Below are 18,627 nucleotides of genomic sequence, written 5' to 3'. Positions count from 1 at the left end.
AGGATAATGAAAATAATTGAGCAGAAGCAGTAAGGGGGAGAATATGGAGCATATTCAAAGTGGACTAATGGGATGATGTGACCATATATGAATTCAAAAGATTATTCTGGCTGTGCTATGAAACCCTGTGAAAGACTGTGTTAGGAAGGGAAGCAGGAAGACCTGTTAGGATTCTGCTGCTATGGTCTACTTAGAGGCTAAGGATCTCTTTGAGGGGTTGGGGAAGGAGGGTAAGGAGGATGAGAGTAAGATGAGAAAACTAAGGATGGCTCTAAGAGATGTTTTATATATGACTTTGATAGGAACTAATAACAGATTAATTATGACAGATGATAAAGGAAAATGCATCAATAATAGTCCCAAGGTTGTCAACATGGGAGACTAGATGAATCTTGTTGATTCACACAAAATAGTTAATTGGGAAAGAAGAGCAGGTTTGGAGAAAAATAAGTTTGATTTTGGATACATTGAGTTTAAGGTGTTAATAATTCATCTAAGTAGAAATGTCTTGCAAATATGTGTCTCTCTTCTGAAAAGGAAATGTCCAGATTACAGATATAGGTATAGTAATCTGCTTAGAAGGGTGACCGTTGAAGCCATCATAATAATGAAATTCTCAAGGGAAGGAAGCTTGATGAGTTAAAAGGGAGTGAATGAGGGTAAATTCTTGAGGAATGCCTTTATTAGGGAGTACAAAACTACATGAATCAACTAACTAGAAAAAAGAGTAGTTGTAGAAGTAGGAATGTCTGGGATACTTTAGTGCCTTTCTCCTTTGCTTTCCTTCTTCCTCTTCCTCCCTTCATCTCCTTCCCCAGTCTCAAATCATCCCAGAAGCCATCTAGGACTGCCCACAACAGAAGTTGTGCTACCCCTTTTCTACTTGACTATTCACAGATTTTAAATGATTGGGGGTGTGAACATCTATTCTTCCCAGTAATATAGGGGACCATCTCTTCTGTATTGTCTCCTAAAAGGCTCTACACTTAACACCTACTATGCTTTTATACACTGGTATCTATCACACTTAGCTTACCTTAGGATTCTTGGGCTTTGTCATCCACCTTATTGCTTCATCGTTAGGACTTTTAGGTTCTTTTCCCTCTATTGTGCAGAATGAGTTTCTGAGAGAATATGCAGCAATGTGATTTATTTAAACTTAAGGCTGAAAGACTGGATACATGAGAAAGGAGAACTAGTAAAACTGGATTAATATGTTATGATCTTTAGACAGAATTTAAGTATTAGAACATGTGTAGCTTTAATCTGCCTGAGTACAAAATATAGTTTATTGGAGTGTCTTTGTGAAGTCTCATGCCTTGTTATGTTACTGCTGCTTTATAGTGGTGGATCTGTGTGTGTGTGTGTGTGTGTGTGTATAAGTAAAGTGTTTTCTGATGGTTTGCTGCTAGGTTATAAAAGTTGGGACAAGTATTTATTTAGATGAAGGCCTTTGTAAAGTTTCTCATCTTGACTTTTAAAGATGAGGTATAGGTCAAGATAGGGAAAGGAAAACATTTCAAGTAGAAGGAAGGTCATAGTTGAGTAACTATATTAAGGAAAGGACAAGGTTTGTTCAGGGAATATTGCTTTGATCTGTTATATTATAAGATATTTGTAAGATGGCTAATCATATTATGGAAGGATTTGGATAGTAATCTTAGGAACTTGTACTTTGGTAGAAATTTTCAAAAGTTTCCAAATGTCCAAGTAGAGTGGTCATGGGTTCAAAGTTATGCTTTAGAATTTATCTGGTGGTCAATGAATTGGAGAGAGAATATAATAAAAGCAGAAAAACCATTCTCATCTTCCCACTCAAGAAAGTAAAATTGTCTCTTCATTTATGAAGCTATTCTAATAATCTGTATATGTGGCCAAAAACACCTAAATTAGGATAGTATGTATCATTGAGAATGAAAAGTGATACATTGTAGAAGGAAACTTTATCAGGACTCTGGGGTAGATTGGATATGGTGTGGGAAAAGGAAAGAAGTTGAAGATGACCATGATATTTTGAATTTGAGTGATTTAGAGATTAAGATCACTTGAATGTTTATCTCATTTGATGTATCCTTTAGCAGAAAGAAGGTATATCAGGAGGACAATTTGGAAGGGAAGATGATGAGAATGATTTTAGAACTATTGTATTTGAGAGATCTTCTGGGTGGACAAGCCAAACAAGCAGTTGAATTTAAAAACCAAAAAAAAAAAAAAATTTTTTTAAAGCTTCTGAAAGAAGTCAGAATTAGAAATATTGATTTGGAAAGTTATCATTGTAGTGTTGATTGATGAAACTGTTATATTAATGAGACCACTGAGGGAGAAAGAGCAGAGGAGGAAAACAGCAGAGCAAAAAGACAGGAGGGCAGAAGACAAATCATGGGAATATCCACAGTTGGAGATAGGAAAAGAAAGGTGAATTCAGCACAGGAGACAGAATGAGAAGTTAACAGATGAACGAGCATAGTATATTCTAATATTGTGTAAGCAAAGGGAATAAAGTAAATAAAGGAAGAGGTAGATCACAGGTTCCTAGTTCAGCAAGGTCAGGGAAAATAAAGAAGAATTTAGTGTTTACCAAGGCATTGCTGATCTTGACCTTAGTTGGAAATGTTTTAGTTGAATAATGGGGAACAAATGCTGGTTACAGGAGCTTGGAGAGAGAGGTGGTTACTAAGATGGAGCAGGCTATATATAATATGCTAATCAAGAGAGATTAAGGGGAATCTGAACATCTTTGTTGGCATGTGAAAAAATGGGGAGTGAAACTGAAGCTTCTCATTTGTGATGGATTAATTTACATGGTTTGGGAGTTTTTTTTGTACATACATTTTCAAGAATAAAGAACTAAAGAGCCATCTCTCGGTTTTTAAAATTCAGGCAGCAAATGAGGTTCACTTAAATGATTGCTTCCTCTTTAAAACTGCTTGTCTACATTCTGTATATTTATTAAATTAAAGTTTTCTCCCTCTGAACGTATTCACCTCAAGAACCACTAGGTATTAATCCTGTGTATTGTAAAATCTCTCATTCACTGTAAAGTGACTGCCTGGTTGGAATTTGAAGGCATTTTGGCATTCTAAGATTTGATAAATAAGTTTATGGTCAATGCCTAAATGTCTTTCCAGATTGAGTATGCGAATGTTTTTTGTTTGTTTGTTTTTTTTTTTAAATAAAGCAAAGCTTCATATGGGAAGCCCACTCATTTCTCTGGTAATTTAATTGCTTTCTTTGAATTCCTCATCAGGTCTTGATTTGGAGCCAGAATATCTAGACTCAAATTTCATTTCTTCTCTTTACTACTCATGAGACCCTGGAAAAACTACAAACATTCATCTCTATTTCCATTACTTTTTTAAAATGAGGTGATGATCTCTAAGGTTGCTTTCTGTTTTAAATAAATAATCTTAGGACCCTCTTCCTTTTCCCCCTTACCCTTGGAAAGAGAAATAATCCTCAAAATTGAACATACTTCAGTGCCTTTGAGCAATAGGATATTGTTCTTTTCTTTTTTCTTTTTAAATTTCCCTCCTTATGATACTCAACATTTTTTGTTTTCAGAGGTCATCAGGGAACAGTTTATACAGTAATTGATAGATTCAATTGATAGCTCAGACAGAGTCTGTCATCTTAAAAAGCATAGTTTGGATTATTTTTTTCCCCTTAAATCTCTTACCTTAAGAGTTGCCCACAAATGAGTGTAGACTGCAACATAGCATTTCCACTCTTTCTGTTGTTGTTTGCTTGCATTTTTGTTTTCCTTCTCAGGTTTTTTTTCCTCTCTTTCTAGATCCGATTTTTCTTGTGCAGCAAGATAACTATAAATATGTGTACATATATTGGATTTAACATATACTTTGACATATTTAACATGTATTGGACTATGCCATCTGGGGGAAGGAAGGGAAAAATTGGAACAGAAAGTTTTGCAAGGGTCAGTGTTGAAAAATTACCCATGCATATGTTTTGTAAATAAAAAGCTATAATAATAATTTTTTAAAAAGAGAGATGCCCACAGTAAAAATTCATCTCCCATTTCTCTGCCTATTCACAAAGCCTCTCCAAATTTCCCTGCAGTTTATCCCTGTCAACTCAGTAACTCATCATATGGAAGGGCTTATCTGATATGAAAACTTGGATACTTTACTGTGTGTGTCTTTCAAATGGTTTATAAAAATGTTAAATCTCTAAGTAACTCTCCTGTTTATACTTTTTTGCCTCAATAGTGCCCTGTTATTTTTGCCTTTCATTTTCTCTTATCCTCCCAACCATATGATAATTAAGTATTTTTAGTACATCTTGTCAAAAGCCTTTTCAGAATGTAAATTACTTGCTAGTATTCATGGGGATTTCATTAAGTACAATCCAGTCTAAGTTTTAAGGGTATCTCAGACCACACACCAAAGGTATTTTGGTATTGGAATTTATGTAAGGCCATACTTTGAAAAAGGACTACAAAAGCAGTGAGGCATTATTCTTCTTTTCCTATATGGAATGACACACCTTGATGTTAAGAATAGTTTAGTTTATACCTTGATGACAAAAATAATATTAATTCTGTATAGTTATGTGAAGGAGAATGAATGCTGCTTGGACTCTGAATATAATTTGCTGCAGCAGAATTTTGCAGTAAATTGACATTCTACTTATTAGTATAGAAGTAGATGGATTCTTTTGTGGGAAGACAATGCTGTGACCTTGACTATGATACAACATTCAAAGCATTGGGCTGGGAATTGTTAGAAGAATGAAAAGTGACCTTTCTGTGTGACCTGTATTTGAATCATAGAGTTCCTTTTTGATTATAGTAACAAAAAGTTTTTTGGAAATATTAAACTTAAGTGCTATTAAGAAAAACTTTAAGAGAAACTTTTTAGTAAATACAGGAATGAGTAAAAGAAATAAGCTTGAAATTTAGAAGTCACGAGTTTAGTATTTTTTTAAAAATACATCTAAAAACACCTTCCATTTTTGAGATAAAGCATTTATTAAATGTTTACAGATATTATACCAAATTCTGGTGATATAAATCCATATAAACAAGATAATCCCTGCCTTCATTACACTCTAGTGAAGGAAAATAGTACATAGACATTTACTGGGGGCGCAGGGGGGGGTTGGGAAATGAAGATGAAGGCAGGGAGACTTGAATATTCTGTGGAGCCCACCTCTCAATGTTTAGAGAACCAGGAATAGAATCCAAAGTTCTAGTGAGGAACTTCCAATTGTATAAGAATAAATAATTCAACAATCTTATAAGATTATAACAATTTTATAACATAAAATTGTTGAATTATTTTTTCTTGGAAGTTCCTCACTATCTATCTATCTATCTATCTAGCATAGTTGTAAGGATGAGGATGAGAGAAAGGGAATAGAACAGTTGCAAATGATATTCTTACAGCCCTTCAAAATTTTCCAGTGCTGTATTTTCTTGCATGAAAGAATATACCTTTTATGGCCTTGGTAATTATATAGCATAAAAACATTTTCAGAATTGTGAACCTGTGCAATTCACTAATTTTAACCTCTCTAGTATTTTATCTGTTAAATGAAGGGACTTCCTAGGTCCTTTCCAGTGCTAAATCTATCATCCTATGGAATAAAAACTTGAGGAAGTGCATATAAATATTCCCAATTGTTGTTGTTCAGTCATTTAAATCCTGTTGCACTCTTTGGACTCTGTCTAGGGTTTTCTTGGTAAAGATACTGGAATGGTTTGCCATTTCCTATTCCTGCTCATGCTGAGGCAAACCAGGGATAAGTGTCCAGGGTGCCACAGCTTTAAGCATCTGAGACCAGATTTGAACGCGGAAAGATAGATGAATACTTCTGACTGCACATTCACCTCCTGCGCTACCTAGCTGCCCTCAAATACTCCTACATGTAACTCACAAAAACTGGTTTAACTATTATCTCTCTCTCTCTCTCTCTCTCTCTCTTTTTTTTTTTTTTTTTTTTTTTTTTGTGGCCTTCCCCAACTTCATCAGAGCAATCAATTATCTATCTGCCTTGACACTTGACAACTCTTGTATTTTCAAAAAAATCTTTCCATATGTTCCTTTTATTCCTTAACTAGATTATAAACTGCTTGAGATCTTTGACCACATCTTAAATTCTTGTTATTTCTCTATGTCTAGCATAATTCTTTACTTTTAAAATATTTTTTGAATGGATGCTATGGCTAATGATAGTAAGATTATGGGATAGATTAACAGTTCCTTGTTAACTTTCATATATAATATCCCCTATAATCTTTGTATATTTTTGAAGTTTCTTTTGTGTAGTCCAGATAAGTTTGCATTTCCTAAAATTTTGAACCATTTTTGTTGTTTTTCATTAGTATCTGATACTAGGTGACTGTATTTGAAGTTTTCTTGATAAAAATACTGGAGTGGTCTGCCATTTCCTTCAACAGCTCATTTTTCAGATTAGGAACCTGAGGCAAACAGGGTTAAGTGACTTGCTCAGGACCACATAGCTATTAAGTGTTTGAGTTCAGAATTTGAACTGAGAAGATAAGTCTGTCTGTATTTTGACTCCAGGCCTGATACTCAATCCGCTGTGCCACCTCACCTAGTTGCCCTAAACACTAACATGTATTTAAATGGTATGCAATTATAGTATCTCAGATAAGTTCTCAGCTTTTTTCCACCTCCACTTAACCCTTTTCAAAAGTAGTAGTCAAAAGTCATCTGTTTTCTCTTTTCCAGAAATAAGTACAGAATGTTTGGCCCTTTTCACCTCCTCAAACTCATTTAGCTTGTTAAAAACTTCTTTTGTTTTGGATATTTGCTCTTTATTATATTCTACTCAGCTCTTGTTTTCTCTGTGGGAACATTTAGAAGTAATTAAATTTTGTTAAAAGTTCATTTTTTTTCCTGTAGGATTATATCCTACTTTTTCAAATCAGTTAATAAGATCACAGAGTTGGAAATGCAAGGATCTTTAGAGGTCATGTAGTCCAAACCTAATATTTTACAGATAAGGGCTCAGAGAGGTTATATAATTGCCCAAGGTCACACAGATAGCAAGGGATAAAGAAGGATTTGAACCTAAGTCTTCCTCTAACTGTAAATATATTCACTTCTTTATAGAACACATTGGGTGTTGAAGTGGTAGAATTTCTATCACATTATAATCTAAACATGTAGGTAATTTTATATTATTTAATGTATTTGACAATCCGAGGTTTATAATGGTATGAATAAAATTATTATGAAATCTAAAGCATATTGAAACCATACAATATTTTAATTTTATAAATCAGTTTTAATATTTCTTTATTGCTGTGAGTTTTATTAAAATATATTTTTAATTTGAATAGAAATTTTGAAGGGCAAGAAGCATGACATATTTGTATGCTAACATTTAGTCAAATGTTCCATATCTCTTTGAGTGGCAGTTTTTTATCCAGTAATCATGCAGTTTCAAAGATTATTTTAAAATGTGACATTTAAACTTTTTAAAAGGAGAATTAATTTACTTTACTAGTAATGGTGATATAGTGTACTGACCTATGGTAATGAAGGTTGAAAAAGTCAGATTTTTAAGTGGTATTCGCAAAAGCTCTGTATGTCTGAAGTAGTAATAGTGAACAATTAACATAACTAATATGAATTAGGAATAAATTTAATCTTTTCACTTCCTAGAAGTTTGAAAAATAATGAACTGAAAATAAAACGGGTTTGAATAATATAAAATCATTGGGATGTTGTAATATAGCATCAAGACATAAATCAAATGACTCTTAAGTCCCTTTTTCCACTAACAAATTCTTAAGCCACAGTGACAAAAGAAAACCAGAACAAAAGAAATAGCTCTGAAGGCTCTAAAAACAATTATGAACCTACTACTATTGATAGGGGAGAGGAACTGGACCTTAGATTTCATTGGTACAGGAAGTCTCTGGTTAGAAAATTATTACTCTAACAATGTCAGTAGATATCTTCTGTGACTTTTTAGTCTTGGAGAATTTCCAGGAGCCTTAGAGTGTTACATGCTATGCCAGGGTCCCAAGGCCAGTATTGTTAGAACCTAGACTTGAATCCAGGTCATCACATTTCAAGGATGCTAGTTCTGACATGGTCTCTCGTAAGCCATATATTGTAATTTGTAAAATATCTTATGTTGTACATATTTTACACACATAATTGCATATTTTATGATTTATTTTTAAAAATTATACATAACCAGTAGATGTTAAGTTCCTCAAGGGAAGAATGTTTTTGTTTTTTCTTTGTGTCCTCCCTTATCTTATTGTTCCTTATTTGTAGAAATGCTTATTAAATTGAGTCAAGACAGTAAGAATACATTACTAGATTCCCTTTGGTTTCCTGTTTAATCAACAAGTATTTTAGTAGAGTGTTATATGATGGCACTGGGTTTACAAATAAATAGAAACAATTTGTATTCTTAAGGAGTTTACATTACACAAGAGGAAACAATATATATCTATGTAAGAATAAACTTATCCATAATTATATCTTAGTTGGTAGAGGAGAGAGGACAATAACAGATTTAAGGACTAGGAAGTATTTTCTATAAAACATGGTATTTGAACTGCATTTTGAAGGAAGAGGGGGATTCTCCTAAATAGCTGAAGTTCTGTCTAAATGTGCAGGACAGTTGATCCAAAGGCATTAATAGGAGATTAGAATATAGTCTGTGAAGAAGAGACAAATAGACATTTTGAATAGTAAGAGTCAACAGTCTCTCTCCCCTTACACAGTGGCCATTCTAAATTAGGTAGCTTCTCTTTACTAATTCACTGAACTATTAGAATAACTGCCTTGGATCTCTCCCTATTTTGATCTATCTTCCTTCCAAAGTAATTTTTTAAAAACTGTAGTTCTGATCAGGTCACTCCACACTCAGTAAACTCAAGTGACTCTCTTTGGCTTTTAGGAACAAACAAAAAAATTTTGTTTTACCTTTAAACTACTTTGCCATCTGGTCCTTTTCAGTTTTCTTACATAGTACTGATTTACATGTATACATGATATTCCATCCCCCATCTTTGTTACTTTGCACGGGTTGTCCTTACCTGGCATGCATTTACAACTCATTTTTGCCTCTTGGAATCTCTGGTTTCTTTTAAGATTTTCAGCATTCAGCTCAAGCTTTACTTTCTACATAAAACCTTTTTTGTGCCCTCAGCTGTTAATGCAAAACTACTTTGAATTTGATTTGTGCATGTTATGTTTTATATTTAACACCACTAGAACGTAAGTTTCTTAAGGGAAAGATTATTTATTTATATTCACTCTGAGTCAATCAGGACCCAAACAGTGACAGATTTGGGTTTGGCCTTGGGATTTTTGGCTAATCCAGAAGAGTCTAGAGTAGTTTGGGTTTAAGACATGATCCTTAAGAAGTTATTATTCTTCAAATAAATGCTGACTCAGATACTATAAGGAAGTAGAGAATAAACTTCTAATATGCCAAGATCCTTATATGAGAATGAAGACCCCTAGTTTTCACAATAACTGTATGTAAATGTATATATACCTATTTTTTTTTTTAAGCAAGGCCTTTCTATTATTTGCTCTTTACAGAGAAAGGATAATATTTACAGTTAGAAAATTCTAACAAGCAAACACATCCCTATACATATCATAAAAGAAGGGTCATGAAAACCACAAAGTAGAGACACTGTGATTTGAATCACACCAATCATAGTTTAATGGCCTTACAACAGATAAGTATGTTTTTTTCTAAATAAAGAAGATAGTTAAAAGTAGTGAGCTGTGAAGAAGTTGCTTTGTATATTAAGAATATGTTATCATGTAGGGGGGAAAAAAACAGGAACCAAAATGGATAGAATTTGAGTAAAGATCAATAGAATTCAAGTGATTTTTGTCATTGAAGTTTACTTCAGTTTTTTATAGAAAAATCATTGAAAAAATTATATCAGTGAGTCTTCTTTTTTCAATGCCCATCACACAATTTATAATTTCGTGGATTGATAAATATTTGAATTCTGACTAGTTTTGTTGCAATATGTGTTACAAAAATTGTTTCAAATTTACATATTTTTTTATCTACTAATTTTAAAAATATTTCACTGCAAATATTACATAAGATCCAAGCATACTGAAGAATTATTCATGTAATTTCAACTTCAGAATACTAATCTCTGGACCATTAAATCACATTCCTAAAGATTTTTTTGGTTTGCTTTGGAAATAATTTGTACATTTAGATTAGCATAAAAAATAAAGCAGGTTCAAATGAGTCCAATGTGCAAGTACATCTGTTTGCCCAATAAACATCTTGCTTAGAAATACAGGGGAATATAGACAACCCTGCTGAAATATCACTTTTGACTTAGTCATTTATGACAGCTCTTAAATGAGAAAAAGCATATCTGTTTTAAAATAATTAGAAATGGAAGAGGTGCTTCATCATGTGAATGTCCATATTACTGTTCCTAGTAGATTAATAGCCTTTTAGGGAGGGGGGATCTGCTGATGAGGTTGGCAGTATGATATGCTAGAAAGAGGATGTGGTAGGAATCTGAAAACTTAGGCTCAAGCTCCATTTCTACTTTATTTGTTTTATGGTCCCGAACAAGACATTTAACTTCTCTGAGTTTCTTTACTTATCAGATAAGTAAAATAGTAACTGTACTTACCTGCCTGTTAGTGCCTATTAGTATAGTTTTATAAAACATGTGACATGTAAATTTATTATTAGGAACTGATTGCTTTCTTAAAGTAGACTGAACCATGATTTGGCTTCCTTGAATTAAATAGTAGACAAAAGCTCTATGGCAAAGACTTTGAAGTTTATTTTTGTCACTGTATTTTGTCTCTTCCCATATATTTATATTGACTGAAACAACTTAAAGCAATTCTATTAGCCAGAAGTGCCAGAAATAAAACTACCCATATACCAAATTCTCCTAAACCAACTCTAGAATTCTGAATAGAAGTTAAAGTAATTCTCTCTTATTCTATTTTACTCATCGACCTTTATCCTCATCTCTGCTGTGATCTGCTCATTATTTTTCTCTGTTAAATTTATTCTTTCACATTTCTTATGGAGTCTTATGTATATTAGGTTTGGGGACTGGTTCCCCCTTTGTATTCTAATTGCAACTGCTCTCCAATTTAGAACATTAAAAAGTTTTAAAATATGGTAATATTTTATAAATTATCAAGTAAATTATAGATCTTAGGATCTATTTCGCACGTGCGCGCGTGCGTGTGTATGTGTGTACCTCAGAACCTCAGATTGCTCTGAGGGGAAGCTACAGGGCAGTTTAGTAGTTACATTCATGACATTGGTGGAAGTAGATAAGTAAAATATTATCAGATGGTTATGGTATAAATTAAAAACAAATATACATACTGTCCCTTTTTTGTATTTAACTCTGCCAGGTACTGCTTTTCACAATGGAAGAAGCTTGAGTACTGAAATAAAATTTATGGGCAGGCAAAATTATCCATTTTTTAAAATCTTTTGAAATCTCTCCCATTTCAAGATTCAGTTTCTTTGACTATTCTTTTCTCCACTTTTCCGAGTGAAAATTATCTTTACTTTATAACTCTTTGCTTGGATCTCTTTCAGTAATTCTTACCCTCCCTGTGTTTTTCTTGGATCATAATTATTTAGGTAACTTTTTTGTGCTGTCCCCCATGCTCTCTTGAGAACAAGGTCAGCCTGTTGTGTGTGGTTATATATATATATATATATATATATTTTTTTTTTTTTTTTTTTTTATATCATCAGTACCCAGAACTTAGTTGGGAAAAAATAGTTGCTTAATGTTTGTTGAATGAATACATTTGTTTTCAGTATTTAATCAGTATTTGTCAGTATTTAGTCCAAATTTCTCCATCGCATAGCTATGTGCTGCTTTGTGTTTGAGAATTCTGGAATGATAGATTTTTATGAGGAAGGAGAAAACTATTTTAGAATTGATGGTTACAATTGATGGTGTGTGTGTGTGTGTTAGTAAAGAAAAAAAATGAAAATTTTAGTATTATCTGAAGTGATTTATTTTAAACAGTGAGAGAAATAATTCTGTCTAGATCGAGAAAATATATTTATTTGTTTGTTTACTTTCCTATTTAGATCAATACAAATTGAGTTCATTTGCTTCCTTATAATAGGCATACGTTTAGAGTTTTGCCCTTCACAGCTGTAGGATGGTACTTAAATAAGCAGTTCAAATCCCTGGACTTCTACTCTGTAAGTAGACTGAACTACAATGCTTATATCAACTAATCAATATAGCTGACAGCATTTCAAGGGAGTAATCAATATTTGCTGGATTTAATGCTCTTAGGTTCTGGAGTTTGAATTCTCCATCTTCTTCCCTGGGAGAAACCAATTTTGCAGGATGCTGCTCTAGTTAAATTAGCAGTTGTAATTCCTATTAGGATTTTTGCTTAGTGCTCTGGAAGATTTAAGAATAGAGGATAAAACTCATGAGGTTTTTTTTCCCCCTTTAAACTTAACCAATTGTATTTTATGTGGGTGCTTCCTTTTGAAGAGTCACCTTTTTAATGTCAGGAATTCTTCTGTAGAAATTAATATTTTGGATTCAGAAAAAGTGAATATAGTAGCCTAAGTTAACTTTTATAAAGAAAAAAGTACCTTTCATAGTGGCTTAACAGGGTACATACTTTAAGCAATTTCAATTGCCAATAAAATTCTTGGTCTATTCTTAGCTTTGCATTGTTTCTTACTAAAAATCAAATTGCTAAAATGAAATTTTTGTGTTATAGAAAGCTATAGTCCAAATATATACTTTGCTAGTTAAGAGTATACTAAAATGCCTCCAGGGCTAAAAAAGGAGGTTAATAGTTGCAGCTATAATACCCTCCAATATCTGTTCATTATTAAAGTAACAGAGTATGTAGGTTGTGTTAGGGAAGGATTGTAAGGGGAAGAATATATTTTCAATCCTATTGCAAGCTTTTAGAAAATTGCTTACATTTTTTTTTCCTTGTGGAAAGTCTAAAATGTTTGTGCAATCATTTAAAGCTTTATTGCAAGTGAGGCAATTAAAAGGGAAAAAATCCAATTACTTTCCATACAAAGCTTATACTTCCTACCCAGTGAAAGACAGACTTTTGTTCACTAAGCATGCAAGCTTTACGATCCTACTTAGTAAATTGAAATTACCTTAAATAGAAAGAAAATAGGAAAAATAGTGTTTCAATAAATTGCTTTTATTGAAGCTACTTTTACAAAATTAAAGTCAGCATTCAGGTTTATTAGTAGGAAAGGTAGAAACATTTTAGAAATTGAGGTACTATTTGATAACACATTAAAATAAAGTTGCTGATCCCATATATACATGACCTTGATTCTAGTATTCCACTTTCATGGATTATAGAATCTTGGTGGGGAAAATGCTATGTCTTTTGTGAATGTGGAATCATTACAACTTGTGGACTCATTAGGTATTGGTTGGTTCTCTATCATCTTAAACTCCAGTGTGTTGTTGAGCACACTGTTTTGCTAATTACTCTTCCACTCATAGAAGTCTTGAGCAGAGGCTCTTGAATAGTGATCAGCTTATACATAGCTATCTAGTGTTTTTTTCATGTCATATAGAGAGCCTCCTAGGACTTCCCTTCTCCTTTCTCTTTTTGGATTCTTGAGGGTATGTTGTAATTGAACTCAAAATAGTGCTTATTTTAGTGCTTATCAGCATCTATTTTAAAAGTTCGTTGACTAAAAATTTGTAAATTGACTTTTGTTAGTATGACATAAGTTTTATGAGCATATTAGAGTTTGGGAAGGAGGAAAAGAGAGGATGTTTTCTTCCAGTTTTCCAAAGGTAACATTTTCAAGTATCTTAAGTTGTCACTGACCGTTAAGTATTACTTATATATAGCAAGAAAATGCCTTCTTGATAGACTATATCTTTAGTTTGCCTTGTAGTATAACACCTCTTTTGTCAGGCATCCAAAGGTTTATTCATGTTCATTTGAATAAGATTTATTTTTTCCAGTTTTTAATAAGAAATGGTCTTCAAAGTGAGGGGACATGTTTTTGAGTTTTGCTTATAAGCTGAATCAATGAGTCTGAGCAGTATTTATGAAGCCTGTTAATGGAGGATCTTAAGTATTTCTATATGAGCAGTTCTTTTTTCATTGCCTTGGTAACAGACATTGGCAGGGGTGCAAAGATCTGCATCAAAAGTAAGCACATACTATGATATTGTCAGCATAGGAGCTTTGCATGATTGAAATCAGGATGACCTTAGTTCTGGTTCAGAGTTAGTTGAGATAAATTAGCTTCACTTAAGCTGGCAATGTGTAGAGGTTAAATGTATTAATATGGAAGGAGATGTCATATAGACAAAAAGCATGATTCCCATATTAATTCTCTATAGATGTCAGATGAACCTTTTTAACAATTTCCTTACAAATAATTTTACCAATTAATTTTCTTTTGTGCTAGTATATTCCAAGTGATATTTCCATACTATGGGAGTTTCCTATTTTTCAAATATGGCAGATAACTAGAGACAGTCACCTTGAAGGTACAGACAGAGGATAAAATGATTAATAGGCTAAATGGAAATGTACAGGCTATGATATATCAGTATGTAGTGAAGAGATGTTATCAGGCATTTTTATAGAGAGTAGATATTTATATTCCTTCTGAATTCAGCTTGTTTTTATTTTAACAAATTGGCATGTATTTCAAGCAGGAATGCCTGAGAAAGATTAGTTAGATAATTATTTGTATTTTAGATAAATAATAATATTAGTGATAATAATGATAGACTATTGCAAAGCAAATAGACATATTACTAATTTGTGAGTTAGTCTTTTTTCTTTCATTGATTATTTCAGTCTAACAGAAAACAAGTGAAATTCCTAATTTAGAAACTTGCTTATACAAGTAAGGATTGACTGATTCTTGATCTCAAAAAACAACTTATAAATTTGATATATAAAATTGATAATTATTTAGTTGGATGAAAGGATTTAATAGATTGCATTTTCTTCAATTATTAATGAAAGTTTTTCATCCTACATTTTCCATGAGAGCATCATACTTCAGTTGTCTCAAAAATATACAGAAATGCTAGTCTTAAGGTATTCTCCATCACAACAAAGGCAGGACCAGAAAGGGTAAACTTAAAGTTTCCTTTTGTCTCTGACTTCTTCTTCCAAAGCCAGAAAGGAAGAGAAAGAAAATAGTAGACCAAGAAATATTGAAAGGACTTGAGGCATTCCAGTATTTATGTGTCATTCTGAAGTTGCTTTATATCTTTGTAAAAAGAATTTAACTCTTCTAGGCAGAAAGGAAGAAGAGACAGACACATTTACTATAAATTTATGAGAGCCCTAGAAAGAAAAATTATGTTATATGATGGAAAAAGAACTGGGATTAAAGAAATCCTGCCTCTGAGTATTCTTTCCACGATGACTTTGGATCTGTTTACTCATCTATGAAATGAGGGATCGTAACTTGATGGCCTCTATGGTCTTTTCTAGCTCTAAATAAGAGCATTTTAAAGGAGGAATGAAGGCATTATATGTTCAGATCACAAGTTCACAAGAGTCCACTTCACTCCTGTCTTCCCCACTGAAGAGTATGGTTCAATTTCATGAATCCCTTTATAAATCCATTCTGAGCTTTAGTTTGAGATCTACTAATATAATTTTGTTATCATTAGAAATTTTTAAAAATTTGCTTATATTGTTAAATCTACAGATAAAGTTTTTAAGCCAAATATACCACAAGTTCCCCACTAACATTTTTACATGAATTTAGGTAAACTAAAGGTTAGATCATGTTACTCAAAATATAATTTACATGAAAATCAAAATCAAAATATTGTTGGTCTGTACAGTAGTTATTGATCTTTTTAGTCAGTATTTGTCTTATTTAAAGAGTTGTCAGATTTCATAATTTTTACTTATATACTATATCTAACATCTGTTTCTTCATTACATATACAATAACCATCCTCATTATCTTGGCTACTGCAATGGTCTTTTGGTTGTTCTTTCTGGCTCAAATCTCTCCCCATTCCAATCTCTTATTATCTCTTGTTGGAATGATTGTTGTATTAACCTACTAATTGGCCTTTCTGTCTCCCATTTCAAGCATTAATAATGCATCTGCTCTTTGCCGGTCACTGGGTTAAATGCTGGGGGATAGAAATGTAAAAGAGTCAACATTTTGAAAGTAGAGACAAGTGCATATTTAGAGTGTCGTAGAAGTTTTAAGATATTAAAGCTTAAAACTGAATTGAGACATATGGGGCATCCTATGTAATTACATAATATTAAAACTGCTATGTTATACATACTTATTCATATAGTCAGGATAGTTAAATAGGTAATTTGGGAGAATGAATGTAAAGTTACTGGAATCTCTTCCCAAAGTTCATGTACATTTCTGCCAGCACATCTTCCTGATATATTCAAAAGCCTTTTAAGAGACTCAAAAGCTTTCAGGTGCCTACCCATTTCCTACTAAATAAGATACAAACTTCTTGTCTTTGCATTTAAGGCTTCTACAATGTGTTTTCCTCCTCTTTCCTGGCCTTTTTATTTTCCTTCATGTGGCCAAACTAGATTACTTTCTTTCCCTTATGCATTTGTATATGTTTCCATTCTTAGGATTGGATTCCTCTTAAATCTTATATAGAAGACTATCTTTCTTTAAGGTCAAATTCAGATGCTATCTGCTTTATAGAGCCATTCCCCAAAATATTGACTCTTTCCAACTAGAAGTGATCCCTTCATTTAAAAACAAACAAAAAATTTATTGATGGCTTTTATTTTTAAATAATTTGTTTCCTAATGTATTCCTACCTTCTCCCAGTGAATCATTTTTCCTAACAAAGAATAGAATAAAAAAAAAAAGCAGTTTAGTAAAACTAACCAGCATTATTAGAAAAGTCTGACATTATGTGCCATATTTCACACTCACAAGTCTTACAGTTCTGTTTGGAGGGCAATATTGGTTGTCATCATTTTGTGGCATTTAATTGAGATTGTTTGATGCTCTTTATTGCTACCAGAACAGCTCAATTGTACATTGTGACCAGAGCTTTAGATTTGAAGTCAGAATTTGAATTCAAATAATTCTTGATCTTTCCACATTTTTTAACCCAGGCCACTCTCTTAACTCTTAAGTTCTATGAAATTGCTTTTCCTGGTTCTCTGTCTTTTCTATCTTTGCTAGCTCATCATTTATTTTCAGTTTCTTAAGAGTAGGGCTACCCAAAGGCTCCATCCGTGGTCTTTGCTTTGCTTTGCTTATTATATATCACATCAGGTCTTTGCTTTGCTTTGCTTATTATATATCACATCAATTCTATAACAGGAATGTTACCGAACTCATTCTGTGTTTAGAAAAAATCATAATTGAGATTTACAACTATTTTTAATAATGCTTATTACCACCATGTTTTGCAGTGGTTAGGGAATGTTCTATGAATGAATTAGAATTGAATTTTACCCAACCATGTATGTAACTCTTAATGTGAGATGTGATGTCTCAATTGCCCGCTTTGTCTCTTATTAATTTCTTCCTTTTACCTCTAGTTTTTTAATGTGGGCTTGTGATTTCAGTGATATAGAGAAACCTCTTCAACTAATGTATATCTGTAGTGTTTTCTTTGAGAGTTCCTTTGAAAGACTGACTGATAAATCACTTGCCTCAAGTCACCCCACCTGCATGTATCAAAGGTGAAATGCTGTCTTCCCAGTTCCACTGACTCTCTGGCCACTGTGTCAAACTTCCCCTTTGTTACTTCCTGTATTTTAAGATTTGATACATAAACCAGTCCTTCAAAACATGTTATATAATGGTAGTGTGTTTCTACTCTAATTTTTTTAAGTCTATTTTTTTTTAAAGACTTACTTTGCTTTTAGAGAATTTAGTTAAAATATTAAATCTACATTTTTATAGCCCCATTTTTCCATAGAAAGGGCCCCTAATTAGCTTAGAGATCTTTATTGTCCAAAAAAAAAGACATTTCCTTGGGCTGGAGGAAAGGATTTGACTTAAGTCACTATTATTCCCCCTTTTCTTTTTTCCTCCCCCCATTACATGTAAAGATATTCTTCAAATGAATTTTTGTAAAATTTTGAATTCCAAATTTTTCTCCCTTTCTCCCTTACTTTCTCCTACCCCAAGACAGCAAGCAATCTGATATAGGTTATACATGTACAATCATTTTAAACATATTTCCATTTTAGTTAAGTTGTCAGTTTTCAACTTCCATAAATCTTTATTAAGAAAGCACATGCTTAATTATAGAACCTTTTGCTGAGCCTAAGGATAAAAGAATGAGAAAGATTTTTTTTTATGTTCTTATGGAGCTCACATTCTTTGAGGAAGAGTGCTGAATTTAGAACTGCAAAAGCCTAAATTCAAATCTTGCCTCTGACATTGTTTATGTGACTGGGAAAATTATCTCACTTTTTTGAGCTTTAGTTTTCCCATCTTTAAAGTGATGGTAATTATATTTCTTGTAACTATCTCATAGGTTTGTTGTGCCACTGAGATTGTGTTGCAAACTTGATAGCATAATGCTATCTAAAATTAATCTAAACTTTGAATAAGTTCTATGGAATTTAGAATTACATAGTTTTCCATTTTATAACATATACAAATGCTATTGGCTAAATCAGT

At 32.6% G+C, this 18,627-nt stretch overlaps 1 protein-coding gene across 1 annotated transcript in view; it reads left to right on the top strand.

Annotated features, from left to right (window-relative positions):
- Positions 1-18,627, top strand: part of SMAP1 (small ArfGAP 1) — a 196,077-nt gene that overhangs the window by 140,612 nt on the left and 36,838 nt on the right. The window lies entirely within an intron of this gene.

The sequence above is a fragment of the Sarcophilus harrisii genome, chromosome 4 (genome assembly GCF_902635505.1).
Source record: "Sarcophilus harrisii chromosome 4, mSarHar1.11, whole genome shotgun sequence".
NCBI lineage: Eukaryota > Metazoa > Chordata > Mammalia > Dasyuromorphia > Dasyuridae > Sarcophilus > Sarcophilus harrisii.
This window is presented reverse-complemented; position numbering and strand designations above follow the sequence as displayed.